A 20,930-nucleotide genomic window follows, 5' to 3' on the forward strand; every position below is an offset into this window, starting at 1 on the left:
GCGATTAATCAGTTTGACAGCAATAATAATAATAAACCTTTGCTGAAAAAATATACAGCTTAAACCTTCAGCTTAAGCCTGAAGTGGTTTTCTGGTTTAGCTGGTCTTCCAATCTGCCATACTGGTTTTGCTGGTCTGCCAGATGGTGTTTCTGCCTGGCCAGCTGAGAAGTGCTCAAAACCTCTCTTAAACCATCCAAACAGACCAGCATAACCAGTGAACATTGCAAGACCAGCAAACCACCTAAGATACATTTAAATGGCTGATAACAACTACAATGAATAAATGGATAGATGGATGGATGAATGGATGGATGAATGGATGAATGAATGAACGAATGAACGAATGAACGAATGAATGAATGAATGAACGAACGAACGAACGAATGAACGAATGAATGAATGAATGAATGCGGTCTGAAATACTTCAATGAGAGCCGTATTAAACGCACACTCAACTAAAATCACGTTTGATCCAAAGTGCGGCCATTCATCAGCCAAATGAGACTCATGTTTCCAGCATACATTCATTTTTCAAGACATTGTTTAATTGCGCTGTTTTACATAAAAGTCGCTGAGTGGAGGAAGAGTGTGATTTTCACTTACTCTCACCAAACTGTGTCCTCGTTCATCACTCGCACTCATCAGAACTCTCATGGAGAGCCGTTTCCATTAGAAGAAACAACAAAATGTTGTTGATGCTGTGTGGTGTTGGTGAAGATTGATTTGACTGATGCATTGATGGAAACCATTCAGGGAAGATCTGGAAGCAAAAGACAATAGAAATGTGACATCCTGAAATTAAGCAAGTCTGCAGGAATACAAGAAATGGCTCTTAACATTTACATTTATGCATTTGGCAGATGCTTTTATCCAAAGCGACTTACATTGCATTATCCTATACATTTATACATAGGTATGTATAAATGTACTCATTCTCTTCTGAATATCATTGAAAAATTACACTGTTACAAAACATACGTAAATGAGCCTACTATACAGAAAATATGAATTTATAAATAAATTAATATTCTGCGAAACGTAAAGCCATTATATTGCACGCATTTGAGCTGCAGGTACCAATCATGACCAAGTCTTCATTACCTACTTATATTTGATTAATTTCAGACTTATTTTTCATCTACACTCTGTGGCCTACATTATGCTACATAATATGCAGGTCAATATTGCGAGTTACTGAGATTGCCACTGGCCATTAAATTAAAGTTTGACAAATGACACTCTCACTGCACAAATTTTCAGCAAAAACAACTTTGGCCACCAGTTTGAGCACGTTTGGAATGGAGATTTTAAGCTCATTTTTATCATATCAAACATCCTTATTTGTCATCGACCCATATACAAAACAATATTTACAATAATATTTACAACCATTTGTTTGCTAAAGGGGTTTAAAGGCTGTTGGAGGGTGCCGAGATGTAGGTCTACCTCCACCGCCCTGTTTGAGCTTGCAAAGTTTTAATCTGTATAAATGAATGCATTAAATTGTTTGCTTATTTGAATAAACACCGATACAAATCATTAGATGAATTACTTGGCCTGCTGATTACAACTTATGCATCAAAATGCACTTAATTTTCATTAGGAGGTATAAAATTAGATGATTATTATATTAATTAAGATGATTACAAACAATTATCCTTCCCGAGCACCCGCGGTCCTGCAAACTAGGTCAGCATGATGATGTATTATTCCTGCATGGAGCCATTTCTCCTGGCCTTCTTTCAGCACGGATATCCCGAATATAAAGGCCTGGAAGGGCAAGTAAAACGCTGGTCAGAAATTTCTTTGTTTCAGCCGTCGTAGGGCCACTGGTGTTGGGTTGTTTTCAAACGCAAGAACAGGGAGCTGAATCCATTACCTGGCTATAGGGCCGCAGACACGCGTCTGATGTCCGAGTAGTTCACGCCGCGTAATACACTGGGCAGAATGTGCTGAGAATTCGGGGAAACTGTGGAATTGAAGAGTCACAAATAATAAGCGTCACCGGGACAGTGACCGGAGAGAATGGCCTTCCTTTACGTCTCTGAGAGCGAGCAATCTAGCGCCAGAGAAAACAATAGCACCATATAGGACTCACTCGCCATGACTTAAATGACAAAAGAGCATGCAAATTAGGTTAGGATGGAGATCAAATGCATAAACTCACCTCATATAAGTCAGATACCTTGTGCAGAGAATCAACTGCAAACTGCAAGATATAAGGTAAAAGACAGCAAACATTTATAGGCATGTGTGTATAGTGTGTAAAATGATTGAAGTCACCCTGTTTCTGCCAAAATACCACTTACTGTCATTGTTATACTGAAAGAAGTTTTCCTTTGGTTTAATTTCCTTCTTTTATCTTAATTCTCGTCAGTAAAATACGTTGTATAGCCAATTTTCATTTGTTTGCTAACTAAAAAGCAACATGTCCTATTCAACCAATAAACTGAAATCTGCAGGATGTTTAGAAAATTATGTTAAGTTGTCATTAGATCGTTCCTATTTTAAAGTATATATATGAGTCTTAACGTAAAAAGAAAAACAGTGCAATATTTTCATTGAAAAGAAAGATAATAAGTGCATCTTGATCTTTTAAGACACAACCCTTAATTACAGTATAAAAATAAAAAACTATCATTCATAAAAAATTGCATTTTTAGTATTACTCCACAACAAATAACTAATAGTAATAGCAAAATCATCTACAATGACAAATAAAGTCAGAAAAAAGCTAAATAATTATACTGTAACAATAATATGTCATGCTGTAATGCATGCTGGGAGCTCACAAACCTTTGGAAAAAAACAGCAACATTGATCATTTTGAAAGTATTCGTGTAAATTAACTCATTTAGTCAAGATGGGACAACATTTGGTGGGCTATTTTGTTATTCTAAAATATGTTTTTAGATTTAAAAAAAAAGTCATTCATATTTATTAGGCCTATCTGTGACTTTACAATGCTGGTATATATGCAATGGATAAAATGCGACTGGTTATTTATTTATTTTGTACAGTGAAGTTACAACCGTTTCATTTTAGTATGGTATTTTGGCAGATACTAAGCTTACCAGGGTAACATTCTGAGCCATCTCTGATGTTTCCTAAAGCAAGACCACAAAACCCACTGCAAACCCCACACCTATGCGCGCGCTCGAGCCTGTAGCTGCATTTCAAGCCTGTTCTCGGCACGCTGATGTATATTTCATTGTCCACGGCTTAATTTTGATTTATCGTCCGTCCATAAATTAGAAAAATATGTTTTAGAATTCCATCTTGCGGAAAAGCTGCGCGTGATGCCGGGGGATTGGACGATATTTAAGATGTCAGAGATACATATTGGATTAGCGCGCTTTGTTCGCGCGCCATAGCAGGTGTTTAATCACGGCTGATGCGCGCGCTGAAATGCGTTAGGACAGGAACGGGAGCCGCGTTCCCCGGGACTGCGATAAATCACAGCCGAAAGCAACTAACAATCCCCCTCCCCACCTACACACACACACACACTTCCAAAAAGCATAAAGCCAATTCTAAAGGCGCGCGTGCACGTCACTGAGGGCAGCAGTCACATAAACGCATTTAATCTCGAACTGTTAATCGGTCTTTAAAGCGTTTAAACTTTTTTTTTGCGCCGTATTAATTTTTTTACCTTAAACCGAGCGAGTGATTCAGTAGCCTACCTCTAAGAGGATCCACTTTTTCTGAGAATTTCTGTCAGTATTTTATTTTTATTTTTTTTAGATTCGTCTCGCGCAACCATGTTTGGCGCCATCAAACGTTAACTATACAATAGGCCTCTACTTTTGTACTTTTTGCGATTACTGAAATGTTTGCATTGCAGCCTATAAGGACTTAGCTCTATGATAATTGCACTAAATCTAATTGTATGTAAATATTAATTTAGCCATTCTACTGTTAAGCCTAAAACAACTTATACAGTACTACAAGAAAACAACAATATGGAAACAAATACTGATTAAGGGACACAAAAGATATGATTTTCACTGTACATCCCAACATTTATATGCACAGTTGTAATTGCTGCCTTACTAAACTGAAGTTTGATTATTGCCTTAAATTTGTAAGTCAAACGAAAGTTAGAACCTGCAGTCCATTGCACTTTTTTACTATTTTGAATATAATTGTGATGAGGAATTCAAGTTGATATTCTGAGAAATCATATAGCCTATTCAGGTACAAAATGAGATAACTGTGACAATTTAAAAAGTTAAATGGATTGAAACAAGGATATTATAACAATGGAAACATGGCATGACATGAGTGTGTGTGTGTGTGTGTGTGTGTGTGTGTGTGTGTGTGTGAGTGAGTGAGTGAGTGAGAGAGAGAGAGAGAGAGAGAGAGAGAGAGAGAGAGAGAGAGAGAGAGAGAGAGAGAGGCGGGACAACGTTTAGGAGAGCAAACATTTTCAAGGTCATCCGGTGAACTGGAACGAGCTCAGAGAGATGCATGGCGAAAACGGCGCGTTTTGACACGAGCGCGAGGTTTGATTAAAAGGTAAAGTAATGGGTTTAAACACACGCCACGCGCGTGGCGCGCCAGACTCTGTTGGCTTTTCGCAAATTACTTAACGGTGCAGTGATGGAAATAAGATTGTAATGTTTGGTAATGGAAAAGAAAGCCCCATATTCTTTTTCTAGCCTTCTTGTTTTCTGACATACACAAAATAAATTACCCAGGCTAATAGGCATGGCGCGTGGAATTTTTTTCCCTGCACCTTCTGAGGGAATTCAAACGTGTTCCTAGCGGTTTCATTTTACATTCGTTATCTCACGCAATATTGGTTGGAATGATGAAACATCAAACACCTAATGTAACATTAACAGTACTGACTGCTGAGACAAATAGCTCACACACACAAAAAAGCCCCAAAAGTAACTCAACCTTGAACATAGTGGCTCTGCTGCCTGCGCGCGCCTGGCCTTAAAATATGCCTAATAGTGAAAACCAGGGGCAAGAAAACAGCCATCACAAACTGGAACAAATGGGGTTTTGCCAAACACAAACAAAGATGATTTCAAGTGCTTCACAAATACGTGCACATGTTAGTTAATACAACCCACAACTAATCATGCATCCGTGCGCATGGGAAAGGCGTCACGCAGACCCGCAAAACCACGCAAACCCGCACACAATCAACCCGCCACGCAAAAGATACAATTTGCAAACGCATGACTTTGCATGCATTTTGACTAATTATTAGGCAAAAACCTGTAGGGTAATGGGGGAAGATGCCCTCCTTCAGAAAAATGTGCATTTACTTTTAAATTGTTACATATTTAGATATAGCTAAGTTTAGCATGTGCAGGATTATTATGCATCAGCCAATGTGTTATAAATAGAAACGTTTGCTTATTAGTTGTTATAGAACAAAATGTAAAATTATTCAAAGAGGCCATTACCATATGAGGCCATATGACAGACAAAGCAGAATCCCAGTAAAAGAGATTTATCTAAAAGGTCAACTTATTCTGCGACTTATATGGGCATATGGATATTTACATATTTAATTGCCCATATTTTAATTGGAGATATGCCACGAATGCAAATTGAATAATTTCACTCAACTAACCCATAGGTTTTAATGAAAGCGAAGATGTCTGTACATTTAATTCATGGAATACTGAATAATAACCCCATTAATTAAAATAATGATTAAAAAAGATTAAAGTGATGATAAAAAATAAATCACACTAGAAACAACATGCCACTTGAGGCCTTCACTTGAAGGGGGGGACATCTTACCTCATGGGTCTAATTTTATCTTTTTACTTCAAAATAAAAACTATAACTTTTACTCTTCAAATCCAAAAACATTAATGTGCCCACAAATCCCTCATTAACAAACAGACACAAAAAAACTTTGATATTCAACATAATACAGTATCACAGAGCACTATTTTCCAGAGACACAAAATTAGATCAATTAACCTCAGAACTGTTTCGGCTGACTAAATCTGACAAATGTTGATATTCAGATAAAATGACAAAATTAAATTTAGCGTAGCCATTTATCAAAAGTGCTGAGAAGAGATTTTGTGTCATCTATGGTCAGGAGACTTTAAAGAAAAATTAAAGTGACTTATACTATGTAGCAGAGGAGACCGGGACTAGTTGTCACACTTTCTACTCCAGTGAAAATGTATCAGAGTGGGTTTGTTTTTGTCAATTTATGTATAGACGCATTACATACCTTAAAGCCTTTTAAACATTTCCACCATCGTTGCCCTGGAAAAAAAGAGAGTTTATTAAACACACGCTGACCAATAACAATGCATGCTGTCACATTATGAACCTGTCTTGAAATAGCCATAAAGTAACAAGTAATTGCCAACAGATTGGCTATTGCAATTATTAATTGCATATAATGACAACATTTAGAACTTGTTCTGAGAACACAGTTCAACCTTCATTATAAATATGTTTTAAATGTTGGTTTATAGTGGTTATTTATTTATTTATCAAACATTATATAATATTACTTCATTATAATATACTGACTTTTTATCTATCTATCTATCTATCTATCTATCTATCTATCTATCTATCTATCTATCTATCTATCTATCTATCTATCTATCTATCCATCCATCCATCCATCCATCCATCCATCCACATTATAACATTATAAAAAATATGATGGTGTAGGAAATTGTAGAGGATACCATGCACAAAAATGATCCAAATTTAAGGCTAACATTCACTTGACTGGACTTATGACGTAAAACCTCATGTATTGATTTTTTTTTTTTACTTGGTCACCCCACTGACCGGTTAATCCCCATCAAGTGCTTCTGCTCAGCTTTAGAGGTGCCGGCGAGCTTCAGAAGGTGATAGCGCCATTAAACAGCGATCAGAATATAGCAATTAAGCTGACATTACACTCGCCCGGCGCTGTCCATAGGTGTCCACCGTTTATCCGGGAACCACCTCCTCTTAATTGCCTCCTAATTCCGTGTGTCAGATCCGTGTTTCCCCGCTGTCCCGCCCGCTGGTCGTGTCTGTGTCTTTACCGTTCTTAACTCCGAGGCGTTACTCAAGTCAATGACACAAGGCAAATTGCGTTTAATAAATGAGCTTAATGGATCACGCGATTGGATTGTGAGCGCAATGCTTCCTCTGGTTAAGCAAAACATTTATATCCAGTTCTAAGTGTTTTTTAAACCGTGCAGACGGGCTGTGTCTCTCACCTACGATTTAAACTCATTATAAAACAGGTGAGACAAATTCAAGAGCATGAAAAGTGATTTAGGATAATCAGGGGCACGACAGTGTCAGTTTAAGCTTGCTTCAGTCAAAGCGACTCCATTTAATCACAGATGACATTAAAGTACTGAGATATGCAATACTTAGCAAAGTATGATGACACTTGTCCAATATGGCATATGGCAGTCACCGTCAAACGTCCTGGTGCGACCACGTGGATATTCTCTAATCTTGCACGCTCACCTAATCGAGAATGCAAGTAAAATGTCAGAGAGATGATGACACCTTCTCTCTCTCTCTCTCTTTTATGGCCACGGTATGTTTGGGTGCGCAAAACAATCTCATCGGACATTATTGATGTTACAGATGTTGTAGTAATCAAATTATCGGTCTGTGAAGGGCCCCCCTCAGTCACCGGCGCGCGCGGTGATGAATTACGGTAAAGGTCATCACGCGGCTCCGTTTTATTGGAAGTTTATATGGTAACGCTCGGATGAGTGTCTGTAGGGACACTGTGTGTGTATGGGAGGGGTTATGTTAGAAGTTTGGGAATATTATCTGCTTGCAAACATGTTCATGTGAAGCAAAGATAATCATAGCCCACAAAGTTCATTATGCTGTCACATTAGCTACTACTTGTAAACATATCTATTTGTAAATGCGCTTTACAGTCACACAACACAACCAATTTTGTGTTCAGTTGTTTTCTAAGGTAGCATCCTTAACAGACACTAAGTGGGCGATTGCATTTCAGTTCACAGCAATGAAGCGAAATAATGCATTGTGAAAAACAACAACAAAAAACAAACAAGTAAATGCAATTCAGTTCATTCCAGAAAGAGACCATTTCCTTCATTACATCTAACAATAAGGCTACAAATAAGCATGTTCAAAACAAGTAGGCCTAAGTGCTACATAAACATGCTGGCAAGCTATTTCTATTCTTGCAATCATTTTTCCCACTACAATAGGCGACACGTATTGTCCCGTGGACAAATCCCACATTCAAATGCTCATTATATTATAGGTTTAATGGAATGTTACCAAATAATTCAACCATTGAATCCCGACAAAATCTCTCTCAGCAGGACACCTATAATCCCTAAAGGGGAACCAACACCTATAACTGAGCCTTTATAGGATTATCACGGATTACACCACATTAGGGTCCCACGTGGCCCCACACCAAAGGCCCGGCGCCTCATCCATTGTGCGGGACCAGTCTCTCGCGCTGACACTCGGGGTTATTTGTTGTCACTCCGAGCACATTAATCCCGCCACAATTAGGTGTCAGCTCGTGGCGTTCTCTGTTTGATGATAGCCTTGGGCGGCTGCAGCGCTCGAGCCCTAATCAGCAGAGTAAACTCGCGCTATATTTCAATTTGGGGAGGCGCTCTTCCGCGCGGAGGGCCCCAGCACGGCAATAAATAAAGCGCCTATTTACGCCACCATCACACAGAGACATCCAAATGCACTTACCACCGGCCCTCTCATCATGGCCCGCATTCAACAACAGCCATAAATCAGAGCTTTTCAAACGCAATGATTAGTGAAGCCATTTACACACACACATACACACACAGCGCACTCAAAAAACTGAACATACACTTCACACTACTCTTGCACATTTTTGGTTTCCATAGATCTGTGCTGTATTGAAGCAAGTGAACACAAGCTGGTGTATTTCAAAATATCTCATTCCAAAATCTCATCAAACTTTACTTTTGACTATAATATTACTTTATTATAATATACTGATTTCTATCTATCTATCTATCTATCTATCTATCTATCTATCTATCTATCTATCTATCTATCTATCTATCTATCTATCTATCTATCTATCTATCTATCTATCTATCTATCTATCTATCTCTATTTCTCTCTCCATCCATCCATCCATCCATCCATCCATCCATTGATCGATCTATCTTCCATCCATCCCTATCTATCTATCTATCTATCTATCTATCTATCTATCTATCTATCTATCTATCTATCTATCTATCTATCTATCTATCTATCTATCTATCTATCTATCTATCTATCTATCTATCTATCTATCTATCTATCTATCTATCTATCTCTATTTCTCTCTCTATCTTTCCATCCATCCATCTACCTACCTATCCATATCTCTCTCTATCTTTCCATCCATCTATCCCTATCTCTCTATCCATATATCCATATATCCATCCATCCATCTCTCTCTCCATCCATCCATCCATCCATCCATCCATCTCTATCTTTCCATCCATCTATCCATCTATATCTATCTTTCCATCCATCTTTCCATCCATCTATCCATCTATCTCTATCTTTCCATCTATCTTTCCATCTATCTATCTATCTATCTATCTATCTATCTATCTATCTATCTATCTATCTATCTATCTATCTATCTATCTATCTATCTATCTATCTATCTATCTATCATGTCCATATATCCATCCATCTATCCATTCATTCATCCATCTATCCATATCTCCATCTTTCCATCTATTTATCCATCCATCCATCCATCCATCTCTATCTTTCAATCTATATCTATCTTTCCATCCATCTTTCCATCCATCTATCCATCTATCTCTATCTTTCCATCCATCTATCCATTCATCATCCATCCCTATCTATCTATCTATCTATCTATCTATCTATCTATCTATCTATCTATCTATCTATCTATCTATCTATCTATCTATCTATCTATCTATCTATCTATCTATCTATCTATCTATCTATCATGTCCATATATCCATCCATCTATCCATTCATTCATCCATCTATCCATATCTCCATCTTTCCATCTATTTATCCATCCATCCATCCATCCATCCATCCATCCATCCATCTCTATCTTTCCATCCATCTATCCATCTATATCTATCTTTCCATCCATCTTTCCATCCATCTATCCATCTATCTCTATCTTTCCATCCATCTATCCATTCATCATCCATCCCTATCTATCTATCTATCTATCTATCTATCTATCTATCTATCTATCTATCTATCTATCTATCTATCATGTCCATATATCCATCCATCTATCCATTCATTCATCCATCTATCCATATCTCCATCTTTCCATCTATTTATCCATCCATCCATCCATCCATCCATCTATCTATCTCTATCCATCAATCCATATGTCCATATATCCATCCATCCGTCCGTCCGTCCGTCCATATCTCTCTATCCATCAATCCATATGTCCATATATCCATCCATCTATCTATCTATCTATCTATCTATCTATCTATCTATCTATCTATCTATCTATCTATCTATCTATCTATCTATCTATCTATCTATCTATCTATCTATCTATCTATCTATCTATCTATCTATCTCCATCCATTTTTTATTTTTTATTTTATCTGTCGCTAATTTCATAGTGGCACTATTTCCCATGGATTAAAGTCAGATTTTTTATGCTACAACAATGCAACAATGAGCATACATGAAATATATTTTTATAAGTGAACAGATGCGACACAAACATGTTGGCCAACAATACACATTCTAGCAATCAATTTAAACACCCCAACTTCTAATTTGACCATGAGGAGTCACATGGAGTGATTTCCCCTCTTCACACGGATTACAAAAATCTGTTATTATGGCTAATCTGGCATTAGACATTCAGCACGAGGTGGGCCGAATAGCCCAAAACAGCGCTATTGAGATGTTAAGCAGTAGTTCTGTCTCTTGTTAGAGTGTTAATTGGGTAAGTGTAGTCCATTTGTGTAATCCCTCAGTTTCTCCTGATCTCTCATTGCTTTACTGCTCTAAACGGGAGTGGATCTGCGTCAAGTGGCGCCCGTAATCTCTATTCAAATATCTCCATATGACAACTGCCTGCAATTAGAGCGCCATCACTCTCTATTTGAGTCCCTCATCCGGGATCCGTCAAGGGAGCACGGGGGGCCAAACAAAGGAAACGCTTTATAGGGTTTGATTTTCCATGAGCTGCCTCTCAGTGTAATTCTCACGCAGGATCTAGAGGAGGATTAGGCCTCTGTTTCAAAACCTAGCAAGCTGCCTTCTTAACGCTGGGCTCAGATCATGTCAAGTATTTGACTTATAACAAACTTATACTTTTATGAAAGCTACAATTTCTTTCACTTGACCATTGTAAATTGTAAAAAGAACCAAAATGACAGTGGCCATAACTAAGAGTTAAAGGTAGCACCCTCCACACATTTTACTTTATCATAGGTAACATGCTTATGGTGCACTTTCTTTGTTTTAAACATTTCACAAATGTATATGCTGATGTCACCAACAACAGATCTGCATCCATTTTAGCATTATGAGCAATACATACAAGAAATTAATCATTTCTGAGTTCTAGGATGTGAACCACACTCTTAAAAATAAAGGTTCCTTATTGGCATCATTTGTTCCATGAAGAACCTTTAACATCCATGGAAACTTTCCATTGAACAAAAGGTTCTTTATAGAGGAAAAAAGGTCCTTCATATTATTAAAATGTTCTTAAATGGTTGTTTCACTTAAAGAATGGAACACAGAATGGATCTTCGGTAACACTTTACAATGAGGTTTCATTAAATGTATTAACTAACATGAACTAACAATATATTTGTTACAGTATTTATTCATCTTTTTTAATGTTAGTTAATAAAAATACAGCTGTTCATTGTTTGTTCATGTTAGTTCACGGTGCATTAACTAATGTTAACAAATACAACCTTTGATTTTAATAACGTATTAGTAAATGTTGACATTCATATTAACTAAAATTAATTAATGCTGAAGAAGTATTGTTCATTCTTAGTTCATGGTTCCTAGTTCATTCAAGTAGTTAACTAAAGAACCTTACTGTAAAGTGTTACCGGATCTTCTATGGCATCGCTGCAAAAACCTCCTTTTGGATCCTTTACTTTTAAGAGTGCAAACTTAAAACTCTCTATATAGACGAACCACACTGAAGACTCGACTCACAATTAAGTTGAATACAGTCTGTTGTTAGAATGTTGCCAAGTCAACAATGCAATACTCTAATAAGCGCAAAAAAACAAAAACAAAAAAAAAGATCAATCATGATGAATCAATGATTAATCTAACCAAAAGTCACATTTTTTATTAGATTACAAATACAAGTATAATTTTAAATCATGATTTCTGACATTACCTGCAATGTTTAACAGTATGAAAAAAATAGAATGGAAATTATATAGAGGGATTTCCTTCTCTATAAAGATAAACATGATTTAACATTTTAATAATCTATCTTACACCTTTTGATGCCTTAAAATGCTCCCTGTGTAGTCAACTCACTTGCTTTTAGAACAGAGCCTAAATCTAGGACAAGCCGAGGAATATGCACGGGTGGGTGAAAAAAAATGTCCCCTCTCTTAACAAAAGTGGCCAGAGCAGCCAATTGAGAAATGAGATGCGCATTTAAAAATCAGAGGCTGGCCGCGGAGGGGTACCTGCTCGCTTTGAGCCCCACGGGTTAATTAATTGGGGTTGAATGCACATGGGCGAGGAGTGCAACCGCGCGCCTGGTGACACTCCGCATCTGTGCGGCCAAGTTGCGCGTGCGTTTCGTCTTTTCTCCTCGCCGAAAGTCCATTGAGAAGGGGCGCGCAGGGGAGGATTCTTAAATGGTAAATTAGCATTCTGATGAGAGCGCGCGGGGCCCCTGAGAGAGTCAGGAAAAGGGGAGGGTGGCATTAATGACACCGCGCGCACTCCAGTGACATCATTTTCCACCGTAACCGGGCCCCTTCTCTCTCTTTCTCATCCCATCATCCCCGCACGGTGCTAAAAAGACCCCGCTATAGACCCTCCATCCCCAGGGAATGTGTGCCCTCGGTGCCTCAGGCCCCCGAAGAGTCTCAATACAAATAGCCAATTTGTAATACATATTGTGAGGAGGAGGCCGGTCTGGTTTTGTAAAGCGGGCCGGCAGCAGGATCTCATTTCCAACACCTCTCTCATGCTGTTCACCGAGATTCACCTATCAATGGCGGCCGCTACTCGCACCTGCTCGCGAATTTGGTTTTAATTCGTTTTTCTTGTGAGTACGAAGGGAAATGACTGGACTTTTAAGAGACCAATCAGACATGCGCCCCGGTAATAGAGGCCTACACACACACTCATTTTGGGAAAATATAAAAATGTTCTTCTACTTCACAAAATAAAAGATTCAAAACCTTGATTTCCATCAAATGCTGGAAATGGGGGAAGTAATGTGTGTTTTATTGCAAGGCCCCTATTATGAGCTTAATATCAAATGCATTTACGTGTTAGGACATTTTTTGCAATTTATTAGATTGAGAGAGATGCATTTTGGAAGCATTACGCGAGCCACATCTCTCCATTTTAAACATCTCATAAGTCAGGCTTTTACACAGAGCCTCTTGATTTACAGGTTGATGGGGCGTTCTGATTGTTTGTAAAAGAGAAATTCATTTAAAAAGCCAAACCGCGGACAAAACCTAAATGGGTATTTCCATGCCTTCCGCAAGAGTGCTTTCTCTCAAGAGAAGTATGGTGGTGGATTTAAAGAGGATGAGATGGGAAGAGGAAAGCTCTCTGATAAGAGGGTGGTGGCGGCGCGAGTCTTTATTAGCGTTAGCATGGAGAGCTGCATGCTGGTTAATGAGGAGTACTCAGGGTCTTTGTGAAGCTTTTGTGTCTCTAATGCTACTCCGCTTTGTCTGGAGGTGGATTTAGCCAGACCTTTATAGAGTAAAATTACAGCTGAATAGACCAGTCAAACCATGGGGCCCGGCCCCCTCTGTCAAGAACTCATTCATTTATATTAACTGACTCTGAGCACTAGATTTGAGCATGCAAGTAGATGAAGACCCCAAATCACCATTATTTTATGCAAAAAGTCAAATATATATATATACAAAAAGGTAAAACATATGCAAATATATATATTTGCAAAAATATATGCAAAAAGTAAAATATATTTTAAGAAATAGGTAACACTTTACAATAAGCTTAATTCGTTAGCATTAGTTAATGTATTAACTAACATGAACAATGAGCAATACATTTGTTACTATATTAGTTAATCGTTGTTAATGTTAGTTAAAAATACAGCTGCTCATTGTTTGTTCATGTTAGATCACAGTACATTAACTAATGTTAAGAAAATACAACCTTTGATTTTAATAATGTTTTAGTAAATGTGGAAATTAATATGAACTAAGATTAATAAATGCTGTAGAAGTATTGTTCATCCTTAGTTCATGTTAACTAGTTAACTAATTTTAATTAATGAACCTTATTGTAAAGTGTTCCCGAAATATATATATATATACTCTTCAAATACTGTACGTTAAGGCAAACTGATATATATATATATATATATATATATATATATATATATATATATATATATATATACACACACACAGACACACACATATTAGATACACTAGATAGATAGATACACTAGATAGATAGATACACTAGATAGATAGATATAGATAGATACACTAGATAGATAGATAGATAGATAGATAGATAGATAGATAGAAAGATAGATAGATAGATAGATAGATAGATAGATAGATAGATAGATAGATAGATAGATAGATAGATAGATAGATAGATAGATAGATAGATAGATAGATAGATAGATAGATAGATAGATAGATAGATAGATAGATAGATAGATAGATAGATAGATAGATAGATAGATAGATAGATAGATAGATAGATAGATAGATAGATAGATAGATAGATCCTACATGGCATATATGGAAATATAGAGCGTATATTGTCAACATTGTATTAACAAACCCAAACTAAATATGCAGCATTGGTGATGAATTGTTTTTCTATTCCCAATTTTTCTGCGAGACATGTTAATGCACTGAGTGTTTTTTTACGGCTAATTCAGGCACTTGAGGGCTTTCACAGAGCAATCGGGGCTAATTAAGACACTATAGCCTTCACACTGAGCAACTCCTATTACATCTACAGCTTTTACTACATAAACACACAATCAAAGGCCACAAATTTGTATGTGCGCATTTTGCTCGCCAGAATTCAGGAAACACCTGCAAAAGAGGGTATTAAACCTTAATGTGGAGGCACAATGAAAGGGACGTCGGCTTTCAATGAGAGTTTAATATGAAATGAAAACACCCTCTTTTATGACAACACATTCTATAAAACCCATTATCAGCCAATTACACAAACTCCGTCCTTTACAGAGCAGCTCAGAGCTGAATCAGCCTGTCGGTAGACAAGCCTATGAATTTTTTTTTAGCCAAAAATTATTAGATTTCATTAAACATTCATAATGTGCCATAACAGCTTTTTTATTGTATCTTAAATCAGATGTGATGACAAACATAATTGCGGTCAGACAGCTAATCTGTTGGAGATATCGCCTGTGTTTATTTACTATTTTTCCTTTGAATAAACTACATATTTACATTTAGTGGTGTTTACCTGTTTGCTAGGGTGTTGTGAATGGTCGCCAGGGTGTTGCTAGGAGGTTGCATGCTAAAATACATTTAAAGGGATAGTCCACCCAAAAAAAATTTAATCCGGTAATCATTTTTTCCCGCTCATTCCAAACCTGTATGACTTATTTTCTGTGAAACACGTGAAAAGATATTTTGAAATACAGTGAAAGTCAGCATTCTTCAAGATGACTTTTTTTGTGTTTCGCAGAAGAGTCAAACAGGCTTGAAACGACCTGAGGTGAGTAAATGATGACAGACTATCATTTTTGGGTGAATTATGCCTTTAAAACAATGGCAATCACTCTACAGTGTACAATGACACAAAAGGAGGCATTTTTCCAGTTAACAGATCTTAAATGACTAGGCCACAGCACCACATATACTTTAACTGACCTCTAACCCTGACCAAAACTCAAAAACTGGCTTAAATACTAAGACTGAGTTTGAAACCTTTAACTTTCCATCAAGGAATGGTAAGATATGGTATAACTATTACTGGTACAAATTCCCACAACCACATCCACTATAGGAAGTTCAAAAAATAAATAAATTTGGAGCTAGTTACAGTACATGACATCATTCAGTCTGTAGTAAAAAAAAACAAAAAAAAACAACAACACATACTGGACATAAATATGCAAAAAATACTTGAAAGTGCAAACCGCTCACCAAAGGAAACTCTTTACTGTAGGATCAGCGTGAAACCAATGGCAGACAGCTGGGATTTTCAGGAAACCTGTTTGGAAACAGTCATTAGTTTTGCAATTTCATTCAGGGAAAACGGTGGTTGAAAAATGGCACACTTAAGCTGTGAATTAGCAAATTAACATGACAGAACACAGATTAAAGGGTCAGTAAATGTGAAGAGGAAAGATTTGGCATCAGTGTGTGTGTGTGTGTGTCTCAGCTAAACCCTATGTGTTCCCAGCTAAACCCTATGTCGCCACAAAAATGGCAATATCCAAAATCCTTGACCTTGTGGGGACATTTTTTTGGTCCCTGAGAAAAACAGCTTATAAATCATAAGCCCCTTTCACACAGAGCGTTGATCCCAGAAAATTGCCAGAGTGCCTTCTGTGTGAACGCAAACATGTCCCGGGATTGAGTTCGGCATCGATCCCGGGATGGGGACCTATCGTAACATTGCCCCGCAGTCCCGGAACGCTCCCTGTGTGAACAAAAGGCAGGATCGTTGCCGTAAAGGGCTGTGCCGTAGTGATGACGCTGCAGCGGAGATCGTTCGCCAGCGTAGTGATGGTACGTGATGTGCTAATTTATGATCGAATCAGAAATAATAAAAAATGCACGAGCGTGGTTTCTCGATAGAGAAATCGCAGATCATAAGCAAACTGAAGACGCTGCAGAGACATTACACGTCACATTGATGTCTTTAGGGGATCTTTACGGGATCTTTGTGTGAACGTACGCACAGATTCTGAAAAATCACTGGCAGTGCGAATGAACCAAAATCAAAAGATCCCGGGACACATTATGAGTGAATTTTCTGGAATCTCAGTGTAAAAGGGGCTAAAGTAAGTTATGTTTTTTGAAAATGTAAGAATGCAGAAAGTTTTCTGTGATGGGTTTAGGGGTGGGGTTAGGGTGAGTGGAAAGAATATACAGATTGCACAGTCATTGTGTCTATGGAAAGTCCTCATAAAACATGAAAACACAATGTGTGTGTGAGAACAAACACTAAAGAAATTCATTTTTTTCTTACGTTATTTCTCCACTAGCTTGTAATGACCACAAGCAGAAATTACAATTCTCTGTTTCATCTCACGAACGAATCATCTATGTGAATGACGAAAAAGAGGAAAACAAAGACGGCTAGATGAGGAAGAGAGAAAGACGGAGAGAGAGGAGAAAAATCAGCTGAAAATCAGAAAAGATGAATCTGTCTTTCTCGTCTAATGAGCATCTGATTGAATACTTCAGAGGGAGAACATGCAGTCATTTAAGTTCAGCTCCTCAAAGACGACCAAAAAAATCTAATTACAATAAAACAGACATAACATAGCTGTGAAGCAGCCACTTACGGCTAATCATATCAATTACTGCGCCAGGGGCTCCTCAGAGACACCGAGTGATTGTTTGAAGAGAAAAATTGTATTTGGTGAGCCAGAGACACTCACTCACAGCAAACCATCCATTACTCTCCATTCACTTTCCTCTGCGAAACTCCTAACCTGCACACACACAAGAGTAATCACAGGGAGGAATGTATAGGTTACTGCTGCAATTTATGCTGTCGAGCTGTTTGTGTCGTAACTACGTAAATTGGATGTTAAATGAGATGAGAAACTTAGATGCGTAACAGGAGATCAATGAAAACAAGACTGTTATTGTTGTCCGTTAAAGATGTAGATGTTATAAAGCCGCAGGTGTGTAAATGTTTCCCATTAGGATCACAAAGCTGTGGGAAACCTCACTTTAAATGACTTTACACAGAAACTGATTTGTTCTCACTTTTAAGTTATTGTAAAACAATATATATATATATATATATTAGATTATTAAATGTTTTTGAAAGAAGTCTCTTATGCTCACCATGGTTGCATATTTAATCACAAATACAGTAAAAACAGAAATATTGTGAAATATTACAATTTGAAATAACTGTTTTCTATGTGAATATATTTTAAAATGTAATTTATTCCTGTGATCAAAGCTGAATTTTCAGCATCATTACTCCAGTCTTCAGTGTCACATGATCCTTCAGAACATTTATCATCATCAACTCTTAGTTTTTGTTTTGTTTTGTTTTTTTATAAAAGATGAAACGTTTTCTTTAATGAATAGTTCAAAAGAATAGCATTTGAAATAGAAATGTTTCGTATATGTATTTCCTGCCACTTGATTCATTTAATGAATGTTTGATTAATGAAATATTAATCTTTAAAAAAATATATATTAATTTTTTCTTTCAATCTTCAGGACTGCAGTTTATGTGGCAAAAAAACTGGAAAAAGTAAATGAACTCATGCATCAGCAGAGTTGCGGTAACACTTTACATTATGACATATACATTAGACTTAATTATAATATAGTAACTGCGAGTCATTGCTGCTTTGAGGGATATGATTTACATGTAATTCATTTATATCACTCAGTAACTTACTTGTATGCATACACAATAATGCAAGTGATTTTGCAAAGCCTTTCAAAGAATGAGCAGTAAAGAAAACGGCAACACATTTATAATTTAAAATACAGTTCTTCTCCAAAAGTGTGACTTTTTTTGTTTTTTAGTTTTAACGTTAAAGAACATTTAAATTTCTTATAACAGGCCCAAAAAAAGGCATTTCATGAAAAAACTAATTGACACAAAGCAAATAATGTCTTAGAAATACTGCAGCACAATTTGAAAATGACAAAAATACCTGCATGCGGGAGGTTATTCATTTATGAACTAAATTAAACGTATAATGAATTATTTGAGTGAAGCAATTTTTTTGCCGTTGTGTCTATATTTAAAAAAGATTCTGGAAATCCCTAATTAATAATCCCTTTGTCATAATGTTAGATCATTTTAAATACAGATGCCGATTTACTTCGACAGATGATGGATATTCTTTTAGCATAATGTGCCAAAACAGCCTCACTAGTGTGCATTTGAGACCGCGTTTGCCTTTGCTTTCAGTCGGACATGACACAATCAGGTGAACACACTCGAATTAGACCATTACAATCCAAATAAAATAGAGTTTCACAGCATTCAAGTTCTTTTACAACACCAAATATATTGCATGTGAACCCTGAAGCCAAACGGAATGTGATTCTTTCCTCCAAGCAGTCAATATTTCACCCTGACAAACGGTCCTGAACATCAAGCGTAAATGAGTGAACAATAGGTCACATGTCCTCGTCCCTCCCAGCACTTCACCCGCTGTTAACTGTCTTTGTTAGAGCACAACAGATGCATTTGTAAACGCTTGTGGCACTTTTAACCACACAATTAATCAAGAGAGCTGCTTTTCCTTTGTGTTTTTATTGTTTCTTGTTTTCTTTTGTTACAATATCTGCTGTCTCGGAGCACTTAGTGTATTTCACCAGCTGAAATCCCCCCAGGCCTCTGGTACTTATACTGAACTCCAGTCACTCCAGTCCAGCTGAATATGCTGTGGGACACATCTTGTGTTGTAAACTACTGATCTCAAGACTGAAATGAACAATGTTTTTTTTTTTTTATTACTTTAAATAGTAGTGTTCTGTGGTATTCATAAAATTCTATATTTGTTCTTTTCTTTTAAAGGGATAGTTAGATTAAAGGGATAGGCTTTATTAACCGCAAATAATTACAAAAAAGTGTGTGATTAGTTCATTTTTTTTATCGACTGACAGCACACATATACATAATACACACACACACATACATATATACATATACACACACACACACACACACACACACACATATATATATATATATATATATATTAGGGCTGTCAAAAGATTAATCGCGATTAATCGCATCCAAAATAAAAGTTTGTGTTTACATAATATATGTGTGTGTACTGTGTATACTTATTTTGTATATATAAATACACACACATGCATGTATATATTTAAGAAATATTTGCATACATATACTGTATATATTTATATATAATTTATATTATATATAAATATAATTTTTTTATATATAAATTACACATTTTTCTTAAATATATACAAGCATGTGTGTGTATTTATATATACAAATTTAATTATACACAGTACACACACATATATTATTTAAACAAACTTTTTTTTTGGATGCGATTAATCGCGATTAATCTTTTGACAGCCCTAATATATATATACATACATACATACATATATATATATTCAGTTCCATCGTAAAGATCATCAATTATTAAATTAGTTAATTTCATCTATAAAGCAGTTCTGGAACAAATGATATCATCGTCCGTGTAATATAGCATGTGAAATGTGTTTTTTTGATACTGTGTTTTATACTTATACTTTAATATAGCAAAGATGACAGTGGTTTAACCAATTTTCTAGGTATATGGGAAACATACGTTCAGCCTAAAATAAGAAATTTAGGTGTAATTTTTGACTCTGCTCTTATGTTTGACCATCAGGTTAAAAATGTGGTAAAAAAAATTTATCATCAGTTAAGGACTATTGCGAAAATGAAATCTTTTTTGTCTGTTCCTGATCTGGAAACAGTGATTCACGCATTCATCTCCACACGCTTGGATTACTGTAATGCTCTATGTAGGAATTA

The 20,930-nt window shown here is 36.6% G+C and overlaps 1 long non-coding RNA gene across 1 annotated transcript; it reads right to left on the reverse strand.

The window, feature by feature from the left end:
* Positions 1–333: 333 nt before the first annotated feature.
* LOC309478215 lies at positions 334–19,972 on the reverse strand. The gene is made up of 8 exons (XR_014198864.1): positions 17,734–19,972; positions 17,415–17,488; positions 16,364–16,430; positions 6,217–6,251; positions 2,170–2,211; positions 1,882–1,971; positions 1,654–1,772; positions 334–762 (listed from the first exon to the last, which is right to left on the reverse strand). It is a non-coding gene; the product is annotated as an uncharacterized lncRNA (long non-coding RNA).
* Positions 19,973–20,930: the final 958 nt, after the last annotated feature.

The sequence above is a fragment of the Leuciscus leuciscus genome (genome assembly GCF_965113295.1).
Source record: "Leuciscus leuciscus genome assembly, chromosome: 16".
In the NCBI taxonomy this organism is placed as follows: domain Eukaryota; kingdom Metazoa; phylum Chordata; class Actinopteri; order Cypriniformes; family Leuciscidae; genus Leuciscus; species Leuciscus leuciscus.